Source organism: Oncorhynchus clarkii, chromosome 20 (assembly GCF_045791955.1).
Source record: "Oncorhynchus clarkii lewisi isolate Uvic-CL-2024 chromosome 20, UVic_Ocla_1.0, whole genome shotgun sequence".
Taxonomy (NCBI): domain Eukaryota; kingdom Metazoa; phylum Chordata; class Actinopteri; order Salmoniformes; family Salmonidae; genus Oncorhynchus; species Oncorhynchus clarkii.
The window spans coordinates 70,609,206-70,629,050 of NC_092166.1; the positions used below are offsets into that span (position 1 = coordinate 70,609,206).

Below are 19,845 nucleotides of genomic sequence, written 5' to 3' on the forward strand. Positions count from 1 at the left end.
GATGGTCAATCATCCTCGGTCTGGGGCTCCATGCAAGATCTCACCTCGTGGGGCATCAATGATCATGAGGAAGGTGAGGGATCAGCCCAGAACTACACGGCAGGACCTGGTCAATGACCTGAAGAGAGCTGGGACCACAGTCTCAAAGAAAACCATTAGTAACACACTATGCCGTCAAGGAGAAGGTCTGTATGAAGGAGTGGGCCAAAATCCCTGCTGCAGTGTGTGCAAACCTGGTCAAGAACTACAGGAAACGTATGATCTATGTAATTGCAAACAAAGGTTTCTGTACCAAATATTATTAAGGTCTGCTTTTCTGATGTATCAAATACTTATGTCATGCAATAAAATGCTAATTAATTACTTAAAAATCATACAATGTGATTTTCTGGATTTTGTTTTAGATTCCGTCTCTCACAGTTGAAGTGTACCTATGATTAAAATTACAGACCTCTACATGCTTTGTAAGTAGGAAAACCTGCTAAATCGGCAGTGTATCAAATACTTGTTCTCCCCACTGTATATGGAAGAAGGTACTCTGGTCAGATGAGACTAAAATTGAGCTTTTTGGCCAATAAGGAAAATTCTATGTGTGGCGCAAACCCAACACCTCTCCTCACCCCAAGAATACCATCCCCACAGTAAGCATGGTGGTGGCAGCATCATGCTGTGGGGATGTTTTTCATGAAACTGGTTAGAATTGAAGGAATGATGGATGGAGGGAAATTCTTGAGGGAAACCTGTTTCAGTCTTCCAGAGATTTGATACTGGGACGGATGTTCACCTTCCAGGACGACAATGACTCTAAGCATACTGCTAAATCAGTAGTTTAAGGGGAAACATATCCATGTCTTGGAATGGCCTAGTCAAAGCCCAGACATCAATCCAATTGAGCATCTGTGGTATGACTTAAAGATTGTTGTACACCAGCAGAACCCATCCAACTTGAAGGAGCTGGAGCAGTTTTGCCTTGAAGAATGGGCAAAAATCCCAGTGGATAGATGTGCCAAGCTTATAGAGACATGCCCCAAGAGACTTGCAGCTGTAATTGCTGCAAAAGTTGGCTCTACAAAGTATTGACTTTGGGTGGGTGATTAGTTATGCACGCTCAAGTTTTCAGTTTTTTTTTCTTATTTTTTGTTTGTTTCATAAGAAAAAATATTTTGCATCTTCAAAGTGGTAGGCATGTTGTGTAAATCAAATGATACAAAGCCCCAAAAAATCTATTTTAATTCCAAAATAGGAAAAATGCCAAGGGGGTGAATACTTTAGCAAGCCATTGTAGCTTCCTACTTCCTATTCAGTTTTCCCATACAGGATTTTAGAAACACTTAAAATAAGTGTATTAAGCGGTCTAAAGGTCACTACAAATCCGGGTTCAATCCCAGGCTGCGACCGGGAAACCCACGAGGAAGGTCACAATTGGCCCAGAGTTGCCCGGGTAAGGGGAAGGTTTGGCTGGCCGGGATGTCCTTGTCCCATCGTGCTTTAGTGACTCCTTGTACTGGGTCGGGCGCATAACGGCTGACTTCGGTTGCTAGCTGTACAGTGTTTCATCTGACACATTGGTGATTCTGGCGAACTTCACCTTTTTTTTCTTTTTTTTTCTTATTTCACCTTTATTTAACCAGGTAGGCAAGTTGAGAACAAGTTCTCATTTACAATTGCGACCTGGCCAAGATAAAGCAAAGCAGTTCGACACATACAACAACACAGAGTTACACATGGAGTAAAACAAACATACAGTCACCTCTCCTGAGTCCGTACAGGAGTTTCAGCGATGGGACATGACTGTAACTACCAATTGGGGAGAAAAAGGGTTGTGAAGTACAAACAAAATAAATACAGGGCTGGTTTTTCTGCAGCCTTACCCTGGCGTGACATTTTGATAACCATGTAAATCTCTCTACGACAAGGTGGCTTTTATCAATATATTTGCCTGTATTTACCCCACAAAAATGAAATGCTAATTAGCTGCTAATGTGGCTATCATAAAGAACTACAAATGCCATGATGATGTCGACAAGACTTTAAGAATCTCTGGATTAACTATCTAATGTTAGCTAAATTTAGTAATGAATAAATTGTCTAAATTTTGCTAAATTGGCAATTCTTTAAACTGTTAGCAAAGGTGTCAGCTAGAGATTACGTGCAGGAGCTTGCAGGCATTTGTAGTCTTGCATGATGTTTACTTTGATGCTAATTAGCATGTTAGAATCTGAGAGTAAATAGAGCCAAATATACTGATAAAAGTCATGCTGTCTGAGAGAAATATACAGTACATGGTTATCAGAACGTCGCGCCATGGTAACCCAACACAAAACACAGCCCTTATTTTAAATGTTTCTAAAATTCCATATGGGAAAAATGGATGGTGGGAAAACGATTGGAACCATTTTCCTCTTTTACTGCTACGCTTCAAGGGTATTATAACACCTCCACTGTTGGGCTCTATTACCCATATTTTTTAGTTAACATTGCTGTCAGGAAATATTCCAACATTTTGAAAATCAGCTATTGTGCTCCATTTTAATAACTATCGCCTCATTTCAAGGCTTCCTTGTCTAGCTAAGATTCTTGAATCCTTGGTAAATGTACAACTGTGCAAATTTTTGTATGATACATTTATTTAGAATGTAAACCAATCAGGGTTTAGGCCTGGGAATAGCATTATTTCAGCAATCCCTTCAGCTTTTAATGATCTTGTCAATGCTTTCGACACTAAAATGAAATATGCTGCTTTGTTTGTGGACCTTTCAAAAGCTTTTGATAATGTTGATCATCTTATTTTATTGAATAAGTTGTCCTCATAGGCTTTGGCTCTGACGCCAGTTGATTATGTTAGTGACAGAACTCAGGCCAGTGCAAATTTCTTGAAGTACATAAAGCTGTTCCTCATGGGTCGATACTAGGACCTGTTCTTTTCACTACATATCCCAACCATAAGCCATGGATTACAGGCAACATCCGCACTAAGGTAAAGAGTAGAGCTGCCATTTTCAAAGAGCGGGACTCTAAGAAATCTCGCTATGCCCTCCGATGAACCATCAAATAGGCAACGAGTCAATACAGGACTATTGAATCGTACTACACTGGCTACGACACTCGTCGGATGTGGCAGGGCTTGCAAACTATTACAGACTACAAAAGAAAGCACAGCCGTGAGCTGCCCAGGGACACAAGCCTACCAGACGAGCTAAATTACTTCTATGCTCGCTTCGAAAAGCAAGCAACACTGAAGCATGCATGAGAGCATCAGCTGTCCCGGACGACTATGTGATCATGCTCCCCGTAGCTGATGTGAGTAAGACCTATAAAACAGGTCAACATTCACAAGGCTGCAGGGCCAGATGGATAACCAGGACGTGTACTCTGAGCATGTGCTGACCAACTGGCAAATGTCTTCACTGACATTTTCAAACTATCCCTGACTGAGTCTGTCATACCAACATGTTTCAAGCAGACCACCATAGTCCCTGTGTCCAAGAACACTAAGGTAACCTGCCTAAATGACTACTGACCCGTAGCACTCACGTCTGTAGCCATGCTTTGAAAGGCTGGTCATGGCTCACATCAACACCATTATACCAGAAACCCTAGACCCACTCCAATTTGCATAACGCCCCAACAGATCCACAGATGATGCCATCTCTATTGCACTCCATACTGCCCTTTCCCACCTGGACAAGAGGAACACCGATGTGAGAATGCTATTCATTGACGACAGCTCAGCATTCAACACCATAGTGACCACAAACCACATCACTCAGCTAAGGACCCTGGGACTAAACACCTCCCTCTGCAACTGGATCCTGGACTTCCTGACGGGCCGCCCCCCAGGTAGTAAAGGTAGGTAACAACACATCCACCACGCTGATCCTCAACACGGAGGCCCCTCATGGGTGCGTGCTTAGTCCCCTCCTGTACTCCCTGTTCACTCATGACTGTATGGCCAGGCATGACTCCAACAACATCATTAAGTTTGCTGACAACAGAACAGTGATCACCAACAATGATGAGATAGCCCATAGGGAGGAGGTCAAAGACCTGGCTGTGTGATGTCAGGATAACAACCTCTCCCTCAATGTGATCAAGACAAAGGAGATGATTGTGGACTACAGGAAAAGGAGGACTGAGAACTCCCCCATTCTCATCGGCGGGGCTGTAGTGGAGCAGGTTGAGAGCTTCAAGTTCGTTGGTGTCCACATCACCAAAAAAGTATCATGGTCCAAACACACCAAGACAGTCGTGAAGAGGGCATGACAAAGCCTATTCCCCCTCAGGAGACCGAAAAGATTTGGCATGGGTCCTCAGATCCTCAAAAGTTCTACAGTTGCACCATGGCCAGCATCCTAACTGGTGTCATCACTGCCTAGTATGGCAACTGCTCAGCCTCTGACCGCATGACACTACAGAGGGTAGTGCGTACGGCCCAGCACATCACTGGGGCCAAGCTTCCTGCCATCCAGGACCTCTATACCAGGTGGCGTCAGAAGGCCCTAAAAATTGTCAAAGACTTAAGACACTCTAGTCATAGACTGTTGTCTCTGCTACCGCACGGCAAGAGGTACTGGAGCGCCAAGGATAGGTCCAAAAGGCTTCTCGACAGCTTCTTCCCCCAAGCCATAAGACACCTGAACAGAATAAAAGTAAGATAATAAGGTTTTAAAATATACTGTTCTGTAGATTGTAATGCAGCCGATCTTTCCAAACCCAACTATTTATATTTGGAAAATGTTAAATAGCATATAAGGGGGGGTATATACAGTTAATAGCCTAGGCAATCAATGAAACAATGTTTATATAATATTTTGCCTCAAAGGGTAGGTCACAATGTAATTTGACTGACAAATTTAAACACCAATCTCAGCTCAAATTTGTAGTAGACTTTGACCAATGACTGTAAAGAGTGGAGAGAATGTCACTCCCCTGGAGCTGGACATCGAGCAGAGCTCTTCTGTGCTTTGGCCCATCAATGGAGGAAAGAACGTCATCTGTTTCATACATTTAGTTAGCTGCCAAATCAGTTCAGTTCTTCCATAAACTAGTATTTTTATCCCACAACACATTGTTTTCATAGCGCTGTCTCTTTTGTGTGCCAAATATGCATAAAAAAGACAACAGTCAGTGCCAAGAAATGTTGAAAAGGGAATTCGTGTAAAGGCAAGTGCTAGCCTTGCTATCTTGGTTAGCTAGATAGCTACAATTCTGATCAGCTAGCTAGTTCAAGAAACCGAATTAAAACCCCAAATTAATATCCAAGTAAAGAAATATTCAATTGCAACCAGACGAGGGGCTATTTGAAGCAAACTCAATTTCTGCTAAAACGTAAGTAGAGAACTATTTCACTTTTAGGTGGATTGGATTTAGCCAACTTGCTAGCTAGCATGTTAGGTAACTAGCTAAGTTAACCAGCTAGCTAACGTTAGCTAGCTAGTAACGTTCACTAGTCAAATTGAAGTCACACTCAATCATGACTTTCAGGCTAATTATGTGTATAGTTAGTTATGGCTACCATAGTTCATTTAATTTATGTAGAGAAAACAATAAATGGCCATTGATTGAAGTCGACCGTTGCTTGTAGGTAACATACCGGTATTTGGCTAGCTGTTGTTGTTGACAACATAGAAAATGTCCCAACAGTACATTAGTTAGATAACTAGCCCATTGCCACAGGAGCCACACTGGTCCAGTATTTACTTGTTGTTGGCTACACAAAGCTAGCCAGATAAAAATGCACGCTAATTTGGTCGCCATCCATGTTGGACATAGACAGCCAGCAAGCTAGCTTTAATTGTGGTTACCGTTACACTAATTTACTCTGTATATAGCTGTATGTAAGTGACAGTAGTTGGTAGTGTGCTATAACTTAACTCAAATAAACAACATTAGCTAACTACAAACATTGGTCGACTGCAATTTTCCTGGTAATTTACCCGAACCCCCCCGCCTAAACTATAATGAGGTGTTTAAACCCTAAATGTAACACTACACCTTAGCCTCTGGCAAGTTGTTTAACATCAGGAACAATCGTGATTTTATTGTTCCTCATTAGCTATCCCAGGATCAACAGTGCCAGGACAGGTGAATATAGCTAGCTAAGCTAGGACTACAATCAAATGCAAACGGACATGGTGTGTTCTGTATCCTTGACTAACTTGTGTTGACCTTTGTAACTTGTGTGAAAGCAGTGGCCTTCAGTGGAACTCCTGTTGCCGGGGATGTATTTATTAGTTGGACACCATTGCTAAACGTTTTACTCCAATGTGTTTGGTTCCAGGTGAATACACCCCATTTATGCAACACAATTGTGAACTGCACTTGTTGTCACACAGGTGTAGTCCCTTCATTCCATCTCAGAGAGAAAGTATTATTTCTAAAAACAAACAGGTGCAACTAAAGACATAGTTTAGGCTTTACTGGTAGTTATATATTTTGTACAACTATAAGGCTAAGTGCAAGTACTGGCAGGACCAGAAATGTTTAATTGTAGGCTAACTCTTCTCCACCACGTGATATCTGAATGGTCACACCTGCTTAGATTATGGATGGGTGCACCATATGGTTCCCCCCTTCAGGTTTCAGTGGAGGTGACAAGGGCTGTTGCGGTGACCGTATTACCGCCACACCGGGCCATCACGAGTCATGAAGGCAGTCAAATTCCACAGCTGTTCATTAGTAGTCTACCAAACTTGCTTAACTGCCTGGTACTCAGCACTCGATTCTCCCTCAAATCACTCTGATACCAATGCAAATGTATTTGAAAATTGAATCAAACACTTCATGAGAGCTCATGTTGCTCAACACTAATTTAGGCTATGCAATTGCGGGAGAAAACAGAGTGATGGCCGCTAATAAAAAGACGAGGATCCCATCAGCTTTCTATAGGCTAGACCGACTATATTTATTTCTCAATTTTTCTAATATTAAGCACATTGCTTATATTTACAACAGGAATATAGCCTTTCTGTCTGGCTATGGGGAAAAACGTACTCCGTTTGTTATTTAAGTGCATAGATGACATGTATTTTTTCCCGCTGCCCCGTTTTGATATAAAAAAAAGTCACACTAAATCATATGTGCATGTGAAGACAATATTCCATCGAAAATAGTCTGATGGGTGACACAATTAGCCTATCACTTGTGAATTATATACTATCACTTGTGAATGTTGTCCAGCATAAGAAACAATGCCTGTTTTTTGCGACTTGTTTGAATATATATATATATATATATTTTTTTTTTCATCTTTATTTAACCAGGCAGGCCAGTTGAGAACAAGTTCTCATTTACAACTGCGACCTGGCCAAGATAAAGCAAAGCAGTGTGACACAAACAACAACACAGAGTTACACATGGAATAAACAAATGTTCAGTCAATAACACAATAGAAAAAACAAATAATCATAGTCGAACACCTCATGTTGCCTAGCCCATAGGCCTATATGTTTTAATAAGGTTTGTATCGGAATTGGATAAGGACTCACGCAGTTGCGTCCCCGATGTGTCTGTCTTAACTTGTAGCCTGTGAGAAAGACATGATCACGTGACGTAGAGCTGTGTGAGTGGGAGACACTTCGGATTGCGCAGCACGCTCAGGGAGATGGTCACAACGCAACTCTAGGCTGCAAAAGGCATGGATTTTTTTAGTGTGCATTGCGGTCACGAAGGGGATGCCACCGTGAAACTAAAGGCATTATCAAGTGCTTGTCAAATTGTGAATGAGAGGCTGATAAAGTGTGTAAAGTCTGCGCAAAAAAACAGAGCATGTGTCTTTCAAGTTACTTTTTTCAAATCATCATTACTCATCATGCAGCCTCACAATGTATTATAAAATCAAAACATATAGCCCACCGTTTGTATAACTACTAAAGTTACATTAATAACTCTAAGTTAAGCATATAGGAGTACCTACTTATTTGTTTACCTCTCAGCACAGAATAGCCGCATGTGCGCACTCCCTCAAATCGGTTGGAGAAAATATATGTGATTCAGCTTTGTTCAATTGTATTGTTCTTTCTATAAAATAATGCCACGGAATTATAAGCAAATCTTGCCTGCTAAATGAACTCGTGTCACCCACAGCCATTTGGCACATCAGGACCTAACATAAGGACAACTCAGAGTGTGCTATTCTTTTCTTCTGAAATAGACTACATTTTCTTCATATCAGCTTTAGACCTGTCTAAAATAAATAATGGATTTATTGTGATGGTGTAGGCTACATTACATGGATGTATTAGACTTTTTAAAATGGGTTTGTAGGCTATGTGTGGAAGCCAGGAGATGCTAAATGTTTTTTATGTTAATTAACGGTCAATTACCGTGAGATTGTCAAGCAAATAACTGTCAATCACCGGCTGATGAAATTTTGTGACCGCAACAGCCCTAGAGGTGACAATGACTTATTGTGTTGTTGGTACTGACCACCAACACCCTGGGGGAGGATCAGCTTTGTGGATGAAATTGAATCATCATTGACATGTTTATATTGACACTTTGGTGCAAAATGCTGCCCCTTTCCCACTGTAAACATCACTTCTCTCAGCTAGAGGGGAGGGGAAAGGGACGTTTGTTGGTCAGAAGCTCTCAACATCCTTGTGGTAGATGTAAACGTGACTGACCAGTGCCACCTGTCACTGCCAACACAACAACCAAGTAGAATTCTGTTTGGTCTGCCAGTGTCAACTGTTAAATGTGTTGATGTAGCCTGAACCTTTCCAAGACAAAGCTGGGACATTGGCAGACTTTCATGTGTGTCAGATGGGAGCTATTACATTGATTATTATTCTGTTGAATCCACTTGCCTTTACATGAGTCAATAAATAGGCCTAGTCTATTGTAATATCCTTTATACAGAGGTCACTGACAAGAAGAGGGAGGAGAAAGGAAAGTAGCCCACATAGTTGCTGACAGTGATAAGTAAGTGGTGCGATCATGGTCTGGAATGAAGGGAGAGAGCGAAGTCTGATGTTCACGTCAATGACATCTTTTGAAATGCCATAAGCCTGCAGTTCAAGAGGGCCAGAGGCCTCATTCATTCTGCTGCCCTGTAAAGTGAACTGAGCACTGCAGGTCTTTCTGTTGTAGCCTCTGAATATGTACACTGCTCAAAAAAATAAAGGGAACACTTAAACAACACAATGTAACTCCAAGTCAATCACACTTCTATGAAATCAAACTGTCCACTTAGGAAGCAACACCGATTGACAATACATTTCACATGCTGTTGTGCAAATGGAATAGACAACAGGTGGAAATTATAGGCAATTAGCAAGACACCCCCAATAAAGGAGTGGTTCTGCAGGTAGTGACCAGACCACTTCTCAGTTCCTATGCTTCCTGGCTGATGTTTTGGTCACTTTTGAATGCTGGCGGTGCTTTCACTCTAGTGCTAGCATGAGACGGAGTCTACAACCCACACAAGTGGCTCAGGTAGTGCAGCTCATCCAGGATGGCACATCAATGCGAGCTGTGGCAAGAAGGTTTGCTGTGTCTGTCAGCGTAGTGTCCAGAGCATGGAGGCGCTACCAGGAGACAGGCCAGTACATCAGGAGACGTGGAGGAGGCCGTAGGAGGACAACAACCCAGCAGCAGGACTGCTACCTCCGCCTTTGTATAAGGAGGAGCAGGAGGAGCACTGCCAGAGCCCTGCAAAATGATCTCCAGCAGGCCACAAATGTGCATGTGTCTGCTCAAACGGTCAGAAACAGACTCCATGAGGGTAGTATGAGGGCCCGACGTCCACAGGTGGGGGTTGTGCTTACAGCCCAACACCGTGCAGGACGTTTGGCATTTGCCAGAGAACACCAAGATTGGCAAATTTGCCACTGGCGCCCTGTGCTCTTCACAGATGAAAGCAGGTTCACACTGAGCACATGTGACAGACGTGACAGAGTCTGGAGACGCCGTGGAGAACTTTCTGCTGCCTGCAATATCCTCCAGCATGACCGGTTTGGCGGTGGGTCAGTCATGGTGTGGGGTGGCATTTCTTTGGGGGGCCTCTATGTGCTCGCCAGAGGTAGCCTGACTGCCATTAGGTACCGAGATGAGATCCTCAGACCCCTTGTGAGACCATATGCTGGTGCGGTTGGCCCTTGGTTCCTCCTAATGCAAGACAATGCTAAACCTCATGTGGCTGGAGTGTGGCATTGATGCTATGGACTGGCCTGCCCGTTCCCCAGACCTGAATCCAATTGAGCACATCTGGGACATCATGTCTCGCTCCATCCAACGTGGCGTTGCACCACAGACTGTCCGGGAGTTGGCGGATGCTTTAGTCCAGGTCTGGGAGGAGATCCCTCAGAAGACCATCCGCTACCTCATCAGGAGCATGCCCAGGCGTTGTGAGGAGGTCATACAGACACGTGGAGGCCACACACACTACTGAGCCTCATTTTGACTTGTTTTAAGGACATTACATCAAAGTTGGATCAGCCTGTAGTGTGGTTTTCCACTTTAATTTTGAGTGTGACTCCAAATCCAGACCTCCATGGGTTGATACATTTGATTTCCATTGATAATTTTTGTGTGATTTTGTTGTCAGCACATTCAACTATGTAAAGAAAAAAGTATTTAATGAGAACATTTCTTTCATTCAGATCTAGGAGGTGTTATTTTAGTGTTCCCTTTTCCCTTTTTTTTCCCTTTTTTGAGCAGTGTATATTTGTATGTTGGTATAGATGGGCCACACTCATGATGACTGAGATTCTCTATGATTAAGTGGAAGTGATTAGGCCTTAATAGCCCTAGGGCTTCAGATGACCTCAGGTGAGGTGGTGATGGAGTCAAAACAAACAGTGATGTCTACTTCCAAGAAAGAGCCTTTCACATTCTTGGAAGGAAGGTAGCTCTCTGTTTGTTTTGATCCTGTCGCCTCAACTGCCATAGAGAATTAGTGGAAAGGGCAAGGGTATGCCTAGTCAGTTGCACAATTGAATGCATTAAACCCAAATGGGTCTTCTGCATTTAACCCAACCCCTCTGAATCCGAGAGGTGCAGGGGGGCTGCCTTAATCGGCGTCATCGGTGCCAATGGAGCAGTTGTTGTTGTTGGGTTTAACGGCTTTGCACAAGGGCAGAACAGCAGATTTTTCTACCTTGCCGGCTTGGGTATTCAAACACTCTTAACCTCTAGGCTACCTGAGGCCTCAAGGTGTCATAAACATTCCGTTAACCTTGGTCTCAGTAGTCCTTCATGAGGGGTGGAGGTGGGGCTGATAGCCCAAATAGAGAAGATGGGACGTGGGAGATATTATTTTTTGAGGGCCTCTACTGATGGACGAGAGGTTCATTGTTGATGCTCTTGACTCCTGGTCCTGGTTCTTATTGGTTAAGATGAAGTAGCCTAGTAGGTCTAGGCTTGTTCTCTTTTCACTGTATTTCAAAACATGTCATCCTTTTTTGTTGTTGCACAGATCCAAACACAACCCAGCTGCTGTTTCAGTCTGTTATTCCCACTTAGCTGTAGAGCTGGTGTTTACGCTTGACGCGCACACATTTGGTCTCATTAATGGGATATGGAAAGCCAACCTGTAGGTCTGACATGTTCATTTAACAGTATGGTTATTACCAGTGGTGTAACGTTTCTCAGTGTAGACTCTCGTTAGTTTTTTATCTTCTGAAAAATTGAGGGATATGGGCCCCAGTCCTACCAACTGGGTGAGTGTGGGTTTATGGGTGTGTGCATAATGCAAAGAAAGTAATCAAATCAAATTCATTTAAAGCCCTTCTAAATCAGCAGATGTCACAAAATGCTTATACAGAAACCCAACCTAAAACCCCGAACAGCAAGCAATGCAGATGTAGGAGCATGGTGGCTAGGAAAAACTCCCTAGAAAGGCAGTAGCCTAGGAAGAAACCTAGAGAGGAACCAGGCTCTGAGGGGTGGCCAGTCCTCTTCTGGCAGTGCTAACCTAATCAGTGATGTCTTTGTGTCACTAATTAAGTCATAGCGTGTTGAGAGTAGAGGTCGACCGATTAATCGGAATGGCCGATTCATTAGGGCCGATTTCAAGTTTTCATAACAATCGGAAATCGTTATTTTTGGGCTCCGATTTTTTTATTTTATTTTAATTATTATTATATATTTTTTTTTATATACCTTTATTTAACTAGGCAAGTCAGTTAAGAACACGTTATTATTTTCAATGATGGCCTAGGAACGGTGGGTTAACTGAACGACAGATTTTCACCTTGTCAGCTCGGGGGATCCAATCTTGCAACCTTACAGTTAACTAGTCCAACGCTATAACGACCTACCTCTCTCTCGTTGCACTCAAGGAGACTGCCTGTTACGCGAATGCAGTAAGCCAATGTAAGTTGCTAGCTAGCATTAAACGTATCTTATAAAAAACAATCAATCATAATCACTAGTTAACTATACATGGTTGATGATATTACGAGATATTATCTAGCGTGTCCTGCGTTGCATAATCTGACTGAGCATACAAGTATCTAAGTATCTGACTGAGCGGTGGTAAGCAGAAGCAGGCGCGTAAACATGAATTCAAACAGCACTTTCGTGTGTTTTGCCAGCAGCTCTTCGTTGTGCGTCAAGCATTGCACTGCTTATGACTTCAAGCCTATCAACTCCCGAGATGAGGCTGGTGTAACCGAAGTGAAATGGTTACACCAGCCTCAAGTAAATCATGAAACATGTTCAATTTGGTTTAAATAATGGAAAAACAAAGTGTTGGAGAAGGAAGTAAAAGTGCAATATGTGGCATGTAAAAAAGCTAACGTTTAAGTTCCTTGCTCAGAACATTAGAACATATGAAAGCTGGTGGCTCCTTTTAACATGAGTCTTCAATATTCCCAGGTAAGAAGTTTTAGGTTGTAGTTATTATAGGACTATTTCTCTCTCTACCATTTGTCTTTCATATACCTTTGACTATTAGATGTTCTTATAGGTACTTTAGTATTGCCAGCCTAATCTCGGGAGTTGATAGGCTTGAAGTCATAAACAGCGCAATGCTTGAAGCACAGCGAAGAGCTGCTGGCAGATGCAGGAAAGTGCTGTTTGAATGAATGCTTACGAGCCTGCTGCTGCCTACCACCGCTCAGTCAGACTGCTCTATCAAATATCAAATCATAGACTTAATTATAATATAATAACACACAGAAATATGAGCCTTAGGTCATTAATATGGTCAAATCCGGAAACTATAATTTCGAAAACAAAACGTTTATTCTTTCAGTGAAATACCGAATTGTTCCGTATTTTATCTAACGGGTGGCATCCTTAAGTCTAAATATTGCTGTTACATTGCACAACCTTCAATGTCATGTCATAATTATGTACAATTCTGGCAAATTAATTACCGTCTTTGTTCGGAAGAAATGGTCTTCACACAGTTTGCAACGAGCCAGGCAGCCCAAACTGTTGCATATACCCTGACTCTGCTTGCACAGAACGCAAGAGAAGTGACACAATTTTCCTAGTTAAAAGAAATTCATGTTAGCAGGCAATATTAACTAAATATGCAGGTTTAAAAATATATACTTGTGTATTGATTTTAAGAAAGACATTGATGTTTATGGTTAGGTTCACATTGGTGCAACGACAGTGCTTTTTTCGCGAATGCGCTTGTTAAATTATCACCCATTTGGCGAAGTAGGCTGTGATTTGATGATAAATTAACAGGCACTGCATCGATTATATGCAACGCAGGACAAGCTAGATAACTACACATGGTTGAAGATATTAGTTTAACTAGTGATTGTTAAGATTGATTGTTTTTTTTATATGACAAGTTTAATGCCTGCTAGCTACTTACCTTGGCTCCTTGCTGCATTCGCGTAACAGGTAGTCAGCCTACCACGCAGTCTCCTCGTGGAGTGCAATGTAATCGGCCATAATCGGTGTCCAAAAATGCAAATTACCGATTGTTATGAATCGACCCTAATTAATCGGCCATTACAATTAATCGGCCGACCTCTAGTAGCAATATAAGGATATAACATCTATAGAAGAGACAAATGCTTATGAGGGAGGTGTTGCTGTATATATTCAGAGCCAAATCTCTGTAATGCTTAGAGAATATCTTATGTCAAGTGTTATTGATGTGTTGTGGTTGCAGGTTCACTTGGCACATCTAAAGCTTTTTCGTTTGGGGTGTTGCTATAGGCCACCAAGTGCTAACAGTCAGTATCTAAATAAGGTGTGAAAGGCTTGATAGTGTATGTGATGTAAATAGAGAGGTCTACATTCTTGGTGACCTGAATATTGACTGGTTTTCATCGAGCTGTCCGCTCAAGAGGAAGTTTCTTACTGTAACCAGTGCCTGTAACCTGGTTCAGGTTATTAATCAACCTACCAGGGTGTTTACAAACACTACAGGAACAAGATCATCCACATGTATTTTTGTGTTTTTTTTTAGTATATATATATTTTTCTACCCCCTGTTTCTCCCCAATTTGTCTTGGTATCCAATTGGTAGTTATTCTTGTCCTATCGTTGCAACTCCCGTACGGACTTGGGAGAGACGAAGGTCGAGAGCCGTGCGTCCTCCGAAACCCAGCCAAGCCGCACTGCTCCTTAACACAATGCCCGCTTAACCCGGAAGCTGTATCAGCATGCTTTGCACCCGCACCTGCCACAGGAGTCGCTAGTACGCGATGGAACAAGAACATCCCTGCTGGCAAGACCCTCCCCTAACCCGGACGATGCTGGGCCAATTGTGCGCCGCCCCATGGGTCTCCCGGTTGCGGCCGACTGCGACAGAGCCTGGACTCAAACCAGGATCTCTAGTGGCACAGTTAGCATTGCGATGCAGTGTCGATCACATTTTTACTAATACTGTAGAACTTTGCTCTAAATCTGTATCCGTGCCCATTGAATGCAGTGATCCAAAATAGTGGCTATATCCAGGAAAGACAAAGTTCCAACAGCTGGGCCTAAAATAGTGTATAAGAGATCATACAAAAGATTTTGCTGTGACTCTTATGTGGATGATGTTAAAAATATTTGTTGGTCTGATGTGATTAATGAGGAGCATTGCTGCACTTGATCAATTTATGAAATTACTTCAAATTATTGATATACATACACAGGTTAAGAAACTGACTGTTAGAACTGTTAAGGCTCCATGGATTGATGAGGAATTGAAAAACTGTGTGGATGAAAGAGATGGGGGGGGGGGAAAGGAGTGGCTAATAAGTCTGGCTGCACATCAGACTAGCTGATTTACTGCAAATTGAGAAATTGTGACTAAATTCAACAAAAATAAGAAACTGTTTCATGAAGCCAAGATCAATGATATAAAGAACGATGGAAAATAACTTTGGAGTACTTTAAATGAAATTATGGGCAGAAAGACAAATTCAACTCCGTCTTTCATCAAATCAGATGGCTTATTCATCACAAAACCATTTGATGTTGCTAAATTACTTGGCGTTACCTTAGATTGTAAACTGTCATGGTCAAAACATATAGATTCAATGGTTGTAAAAATGGGGAGAGGTCTGTCCGTAATTAAGAGATACTCTGCTTTTTTGACACCACACTCCAAAAAGCAAGTTCTGCAGGCTCTAGTTTAGTCTAATCTTGATTATTGTCCAGTTGTGTGATCCAGTGCTGCAAGGAAAGACCTAGTTAAGCTGCAGCTGGCCCAGAACAGAATGGCATGTCTTACTCTTCATTGTAATCAGCGTGCTGATATAAATACCATGCATGCCAGTCTTCCAACTCTCAGATAAGTGTCAAGTGCTGGGTTACTTATAATGTTGAACAGGGTGTCTGTGTAAAGAGTGTTGTGTATCTGTGGGGAAAGAGATGAACGGGTCGAGAGGTCCGATAAGTGAACTCAAAATCAATATAAAGTGAAGCCCTAACTTAACACATTTAAAAAAAAAATAACATTTTTATTTCACCTTTATTTACCAGGTAGACTAGTTGAGAACAAGTTCTCATTTACAACTGCGACCTGGCCAAGATAAAGCAAAGCAGTGCGACACAAACAACAACACAGAGTTACACATGGAATAAACAAACATACAGTCAATAATACAATAGAGAAAGTCTATATACAGTTTGTGCAAATGAGGTAAGATAAGGAGGGTGAAGCAATAAATGGGCCATAGTGGTAAAATTATTACAGTATGGCAAATTAAACACTGGGATGATAGATGTGCAGAAGATGAGTGTGCAAGTAGCTGTACTGGGGTGCAAAATAAATAACATGGTGATGAGGTAGTTGGATGGGCTATTTACAGATTGGCTATGTACAGGTGCAGCTTGTTCATTTGCTTTGAGGGTTGTGCACCATCTATGAGTGTGTGCTGGTGTATGTGCATTGTTGGGTGTTTTAGTGTGGAGAGCCCAGGGAGTCACTCTGATATTCACACCATATCACAATGAATCCCCTGAGGACCCAGGTTCTCCCAAAGAGGATAATTATTTATCCTGGTACAAGTGTTGATTTAACTTTTTGCCCTCTGAAAAACATTCCATCTAGCCTAATATTCAAGCCAGTTGAAGAGGTTCCAGCTTTCTGCATGGGAGAGAGACCTGCCTCTGGCCCGGTCATTCCTGGGAACACTTTTTACTGGACCATTGGGAGCAGTTCACTTATTACTGTGTAAGAATGTGAAGTTTTCATGGGCTTGACTGTAGATTTGTTTGTGCGTGCGTGTGTGTGTATAGGCCTATATTTGGATGATGAAATTAGGATCTGGTCTTCATCTAAGGCCAGACTGTGATTTCATGATTAGGCTAGTTAGTGCCCTGCAGGGGTGTTTGTTCTGAAGGAGTGACTGAGGATTTAGAAATAGCTTTCTTCATCTTACCATGAAGATGTCTACTTTGTTGGGGGGAAAAAGGGCTGTGATTTGCCTCAAATAAGCGAACGTTGACTGCCGTTCAACATCATAGTGCCTTCCAAGATCATCACTAAGCTAAGGACCCTGGGACTGAACACCTCCCTCTGCAACTGGATCCTGGACTTCCTGGCGGGCCGCCCCAGGCTGTGAGGGTAGGCAACAACACATCCGCCACGCTGACCATCAACAAGAAGGCCCCTCAGGGGTGCATGCTTAGTCCTCCTGCACTACCTGTTCACCCACGACTGCGTGGCCAAACAAGACTCCAACACCATCATTAACTTTGCCGACAACACAACGGTGGTCGGCCTGATCACAGACAACTATGAGACAGCCTATAGGTAGGAGGTCAGAGACCTGGCACTGTGGCGCCAGCACAACAACCTCTCCCTCAACGTCAGCAAGACAAAGGAGCTGATCTTAGACCACAGGAAACAGAGGCCCGAGTACACCCCCATTCACATCAACCGGACCGTACTGGAGTGGGTCTAGAGCTTCAAGGTCCTCGGTGTCCACATCACTAAGGATTTATCATGCTCCACACACCAACACACTTTTGTGAAGAGGACACGACAATGCCTCTTCCCCTTCAGGAGGCTGAAAATATTTGGCACGGGCCCTCAGATCCTCAAAGTTCTACAGCTGCACCATTGAGAATATCTTGACTGGTTGTATCACCTCTTGTATCAACTGCTTGGCATCCGAACTCAAGGCGCTACTGATGGTAGTGCATACGGCCCAGTACATCACTGGGGCTGATCTAACTGCCATCCAGGACCTTTTATACCAGACGGTGTCAGAGGAAGGCCTTAAAAATTGTCAGACTCCACCCATCCTAGTCATAAACTGTTCTACCGCACGGCAAGCGGTACCGATGCACCAAGTCTGGAACCAACAGGACCCTGAACAGCTTCTACCCCCAAGCCAAAACTGATAAATAGTTAGTTAACCGGACTATCTGCATTGACCCTTTTTAACACTACATTTGACTTATCACATATCCTGCTGCTATTGTTTAATCTGTCACCTTAATTCCTAGTTATGTGTATATATCTACCTCAATTAGCACGTAACCCTGCACAAATTTACTCTCAAATTGACTGGTACCCTGTGTATATGGTGCGTTCGGAAAGTATTCAGACCCCTTCCCTATTTCCATATTTTGTTACGTTACAGCCTTATTCTAAAATGGATAAAATAAAAATGTTCCCTCATTAATCTACACACAAAACCCCATAAATGTATATAAAAAAAACTGAAAGGTTTGTAAATGTATTACAAATAATGTGTTCTTGCAGTCATCTTTGCAGGACGGCCAGTACTAGGGAGAGTAGCAACAGTGCTGAACTTTCTTCATTTATAGACATTTGTAGATTTGTTTTACTGATGAACATCAAGGCTTTTAGAGATACTTTTGTAACCCTTTCCAGCTTTATGCAAGTCAACCATTCTTAATCTTAGGTCTTCTGAGATCTTGTTTGTTCGAGGCATGGTTCACATCAGGCTGGTTCACTCACATTTTGTGATTTATTTTTTTTATAGGTCAAGGCAGCTCTAACCAACATCTCTAATCTCATCTCATTGATTGGACTCCAGGTTAGCTGGCTCCTGACTCCAATTAGCTTTTGGAGAAGTCATTAGCCTAGGGGTTCACATACTTTTCCCAACCTACACTGTCAATGTTTAAAGGATGTATTTAAATGATGTATTCAATATAGACAAGAAAAATACAATTTGTGTTATTAGTTTAAGCACTATGTTTGTCTATTGTTGTGACTTAGATGAAGATCAGATCAAATTCTATGACCAATTTATGCAGAAATCCAGGTAATTCCAAAGGGTTCACATACTTTTTCTTGCCACTGTATATCTGCCCACCTGTAGATATAGGTGACAAACTAAAGGTTACGTTTGTCTAGGCTTTACTTCTCCTTAGTTTCTCTGCTGATCTCCGTGGTCTTCTATGGTGGTTCTGAATACATCATGGGGCCAGTCCTAAATCACATTTTTTGTTAGGCTAGTCTCCCATTGACCTCAATGCATGACTAAGTGAAATTTCATTTAAGTCAAAGTTATGATTTCCCCCCATGAGAGCTAGAGAAGAACAGTGCCATGCATCCCTCCCTTTGGGCCGGCCACTGTTCAGAGGCTAATTTGGCACTGCATGGATCCAATGAGTAGATTACCAAATCTAGTTACCTTGTTAAAAGACACTCTGAAGTCCCCCTGGCCAGATATTTTTGCTTCTCCCAGTTAGAGTGAGGAAGTGGACATTTTAAAGCTGGTCCTTCTTATAGGTTCCTGGAGAACCAGGGAGGAGGTCTGCCGTCAAGGTCACAAGGGTGTGTCTGTCTTTGTGTTGGCTGTGTGTGTGCGTGTGTGTCTGTGTTGGCTGGGTGCAGGAAAACAACACAGATGTGATGGTACTGAAAGGAAATAGTAGGGGATTGAGCTGTCCCACATGCTGTGAATTTAGAATGTCTCTCAGTAGTCCAGTGAGAATCCATACTACTGACAGACAAGGGATAAACAATTCCAGTAGTCCAGCGAGAATCCATACTACTGACAGAGAGGGGATAAATCAAATCAAATCAAATCAAATTTATTTATATAGCCCTTCGTACATCAGCTGATATCTCAAAGTGCTGTACAGAAACCCAGCCTAAAACCCCAAACAGCAAGCAATGCAGGTGTAGAAGCACGGTGGCTAGGAAAAACTCCCTAGAAAGGCCAAAACCTAGGAAGAAACCTAGAGAGGAACCAGGCTATGTGGGGTGGCCAGTCCTCTTCTGGCTGTGCCGGGTGGAGATTATAACAAAACATGGTCAAGATGTTCAAATGTTCATAAATGACCAGCATGGTCGAATTATAATAAGGCAGAATAGTTGAAACTGGAGCAGAAGCACAGTCAGGTGGACTGGGGACAGCAAGGAGTCATCATGTCAGGTATTCCTGGGGCATGGTCCTATGGCTCATAAACAATTCCAGGTCTACGTTCTGTTCTATGTCTGGTCTAGTCTACCCC

The 19,845-nt window shown here is 42.5% G+C and overlaps 1 protein-coding gene across 3 annotated transcripts in view; it reads left to right on the forward strand.

Moving 5' to 3' along the window:
• Window positions 1-4,943: 4,943 nt before the first annotated feature.
• Window positions 4,944-19,845, forward strand: part of LOC139376851 (protein phosphatase, Mg2+/Mn2+ dependent, 1Ba) — a 40,272-nt gene continuing 25,370 nt past the window's right edge. For all 3 annotated transcript variants that reach the window (XM_071119808.1, XM_071119810.1, XM_071119809.1), the window contains exon 1: window positions 4,944-5,328. The gene's annotated coding sequence lies outside the window, so the exon portion shown is untranslated. The remainder of the gene's footprint in view (window positions 5,329-19,845) is intronic.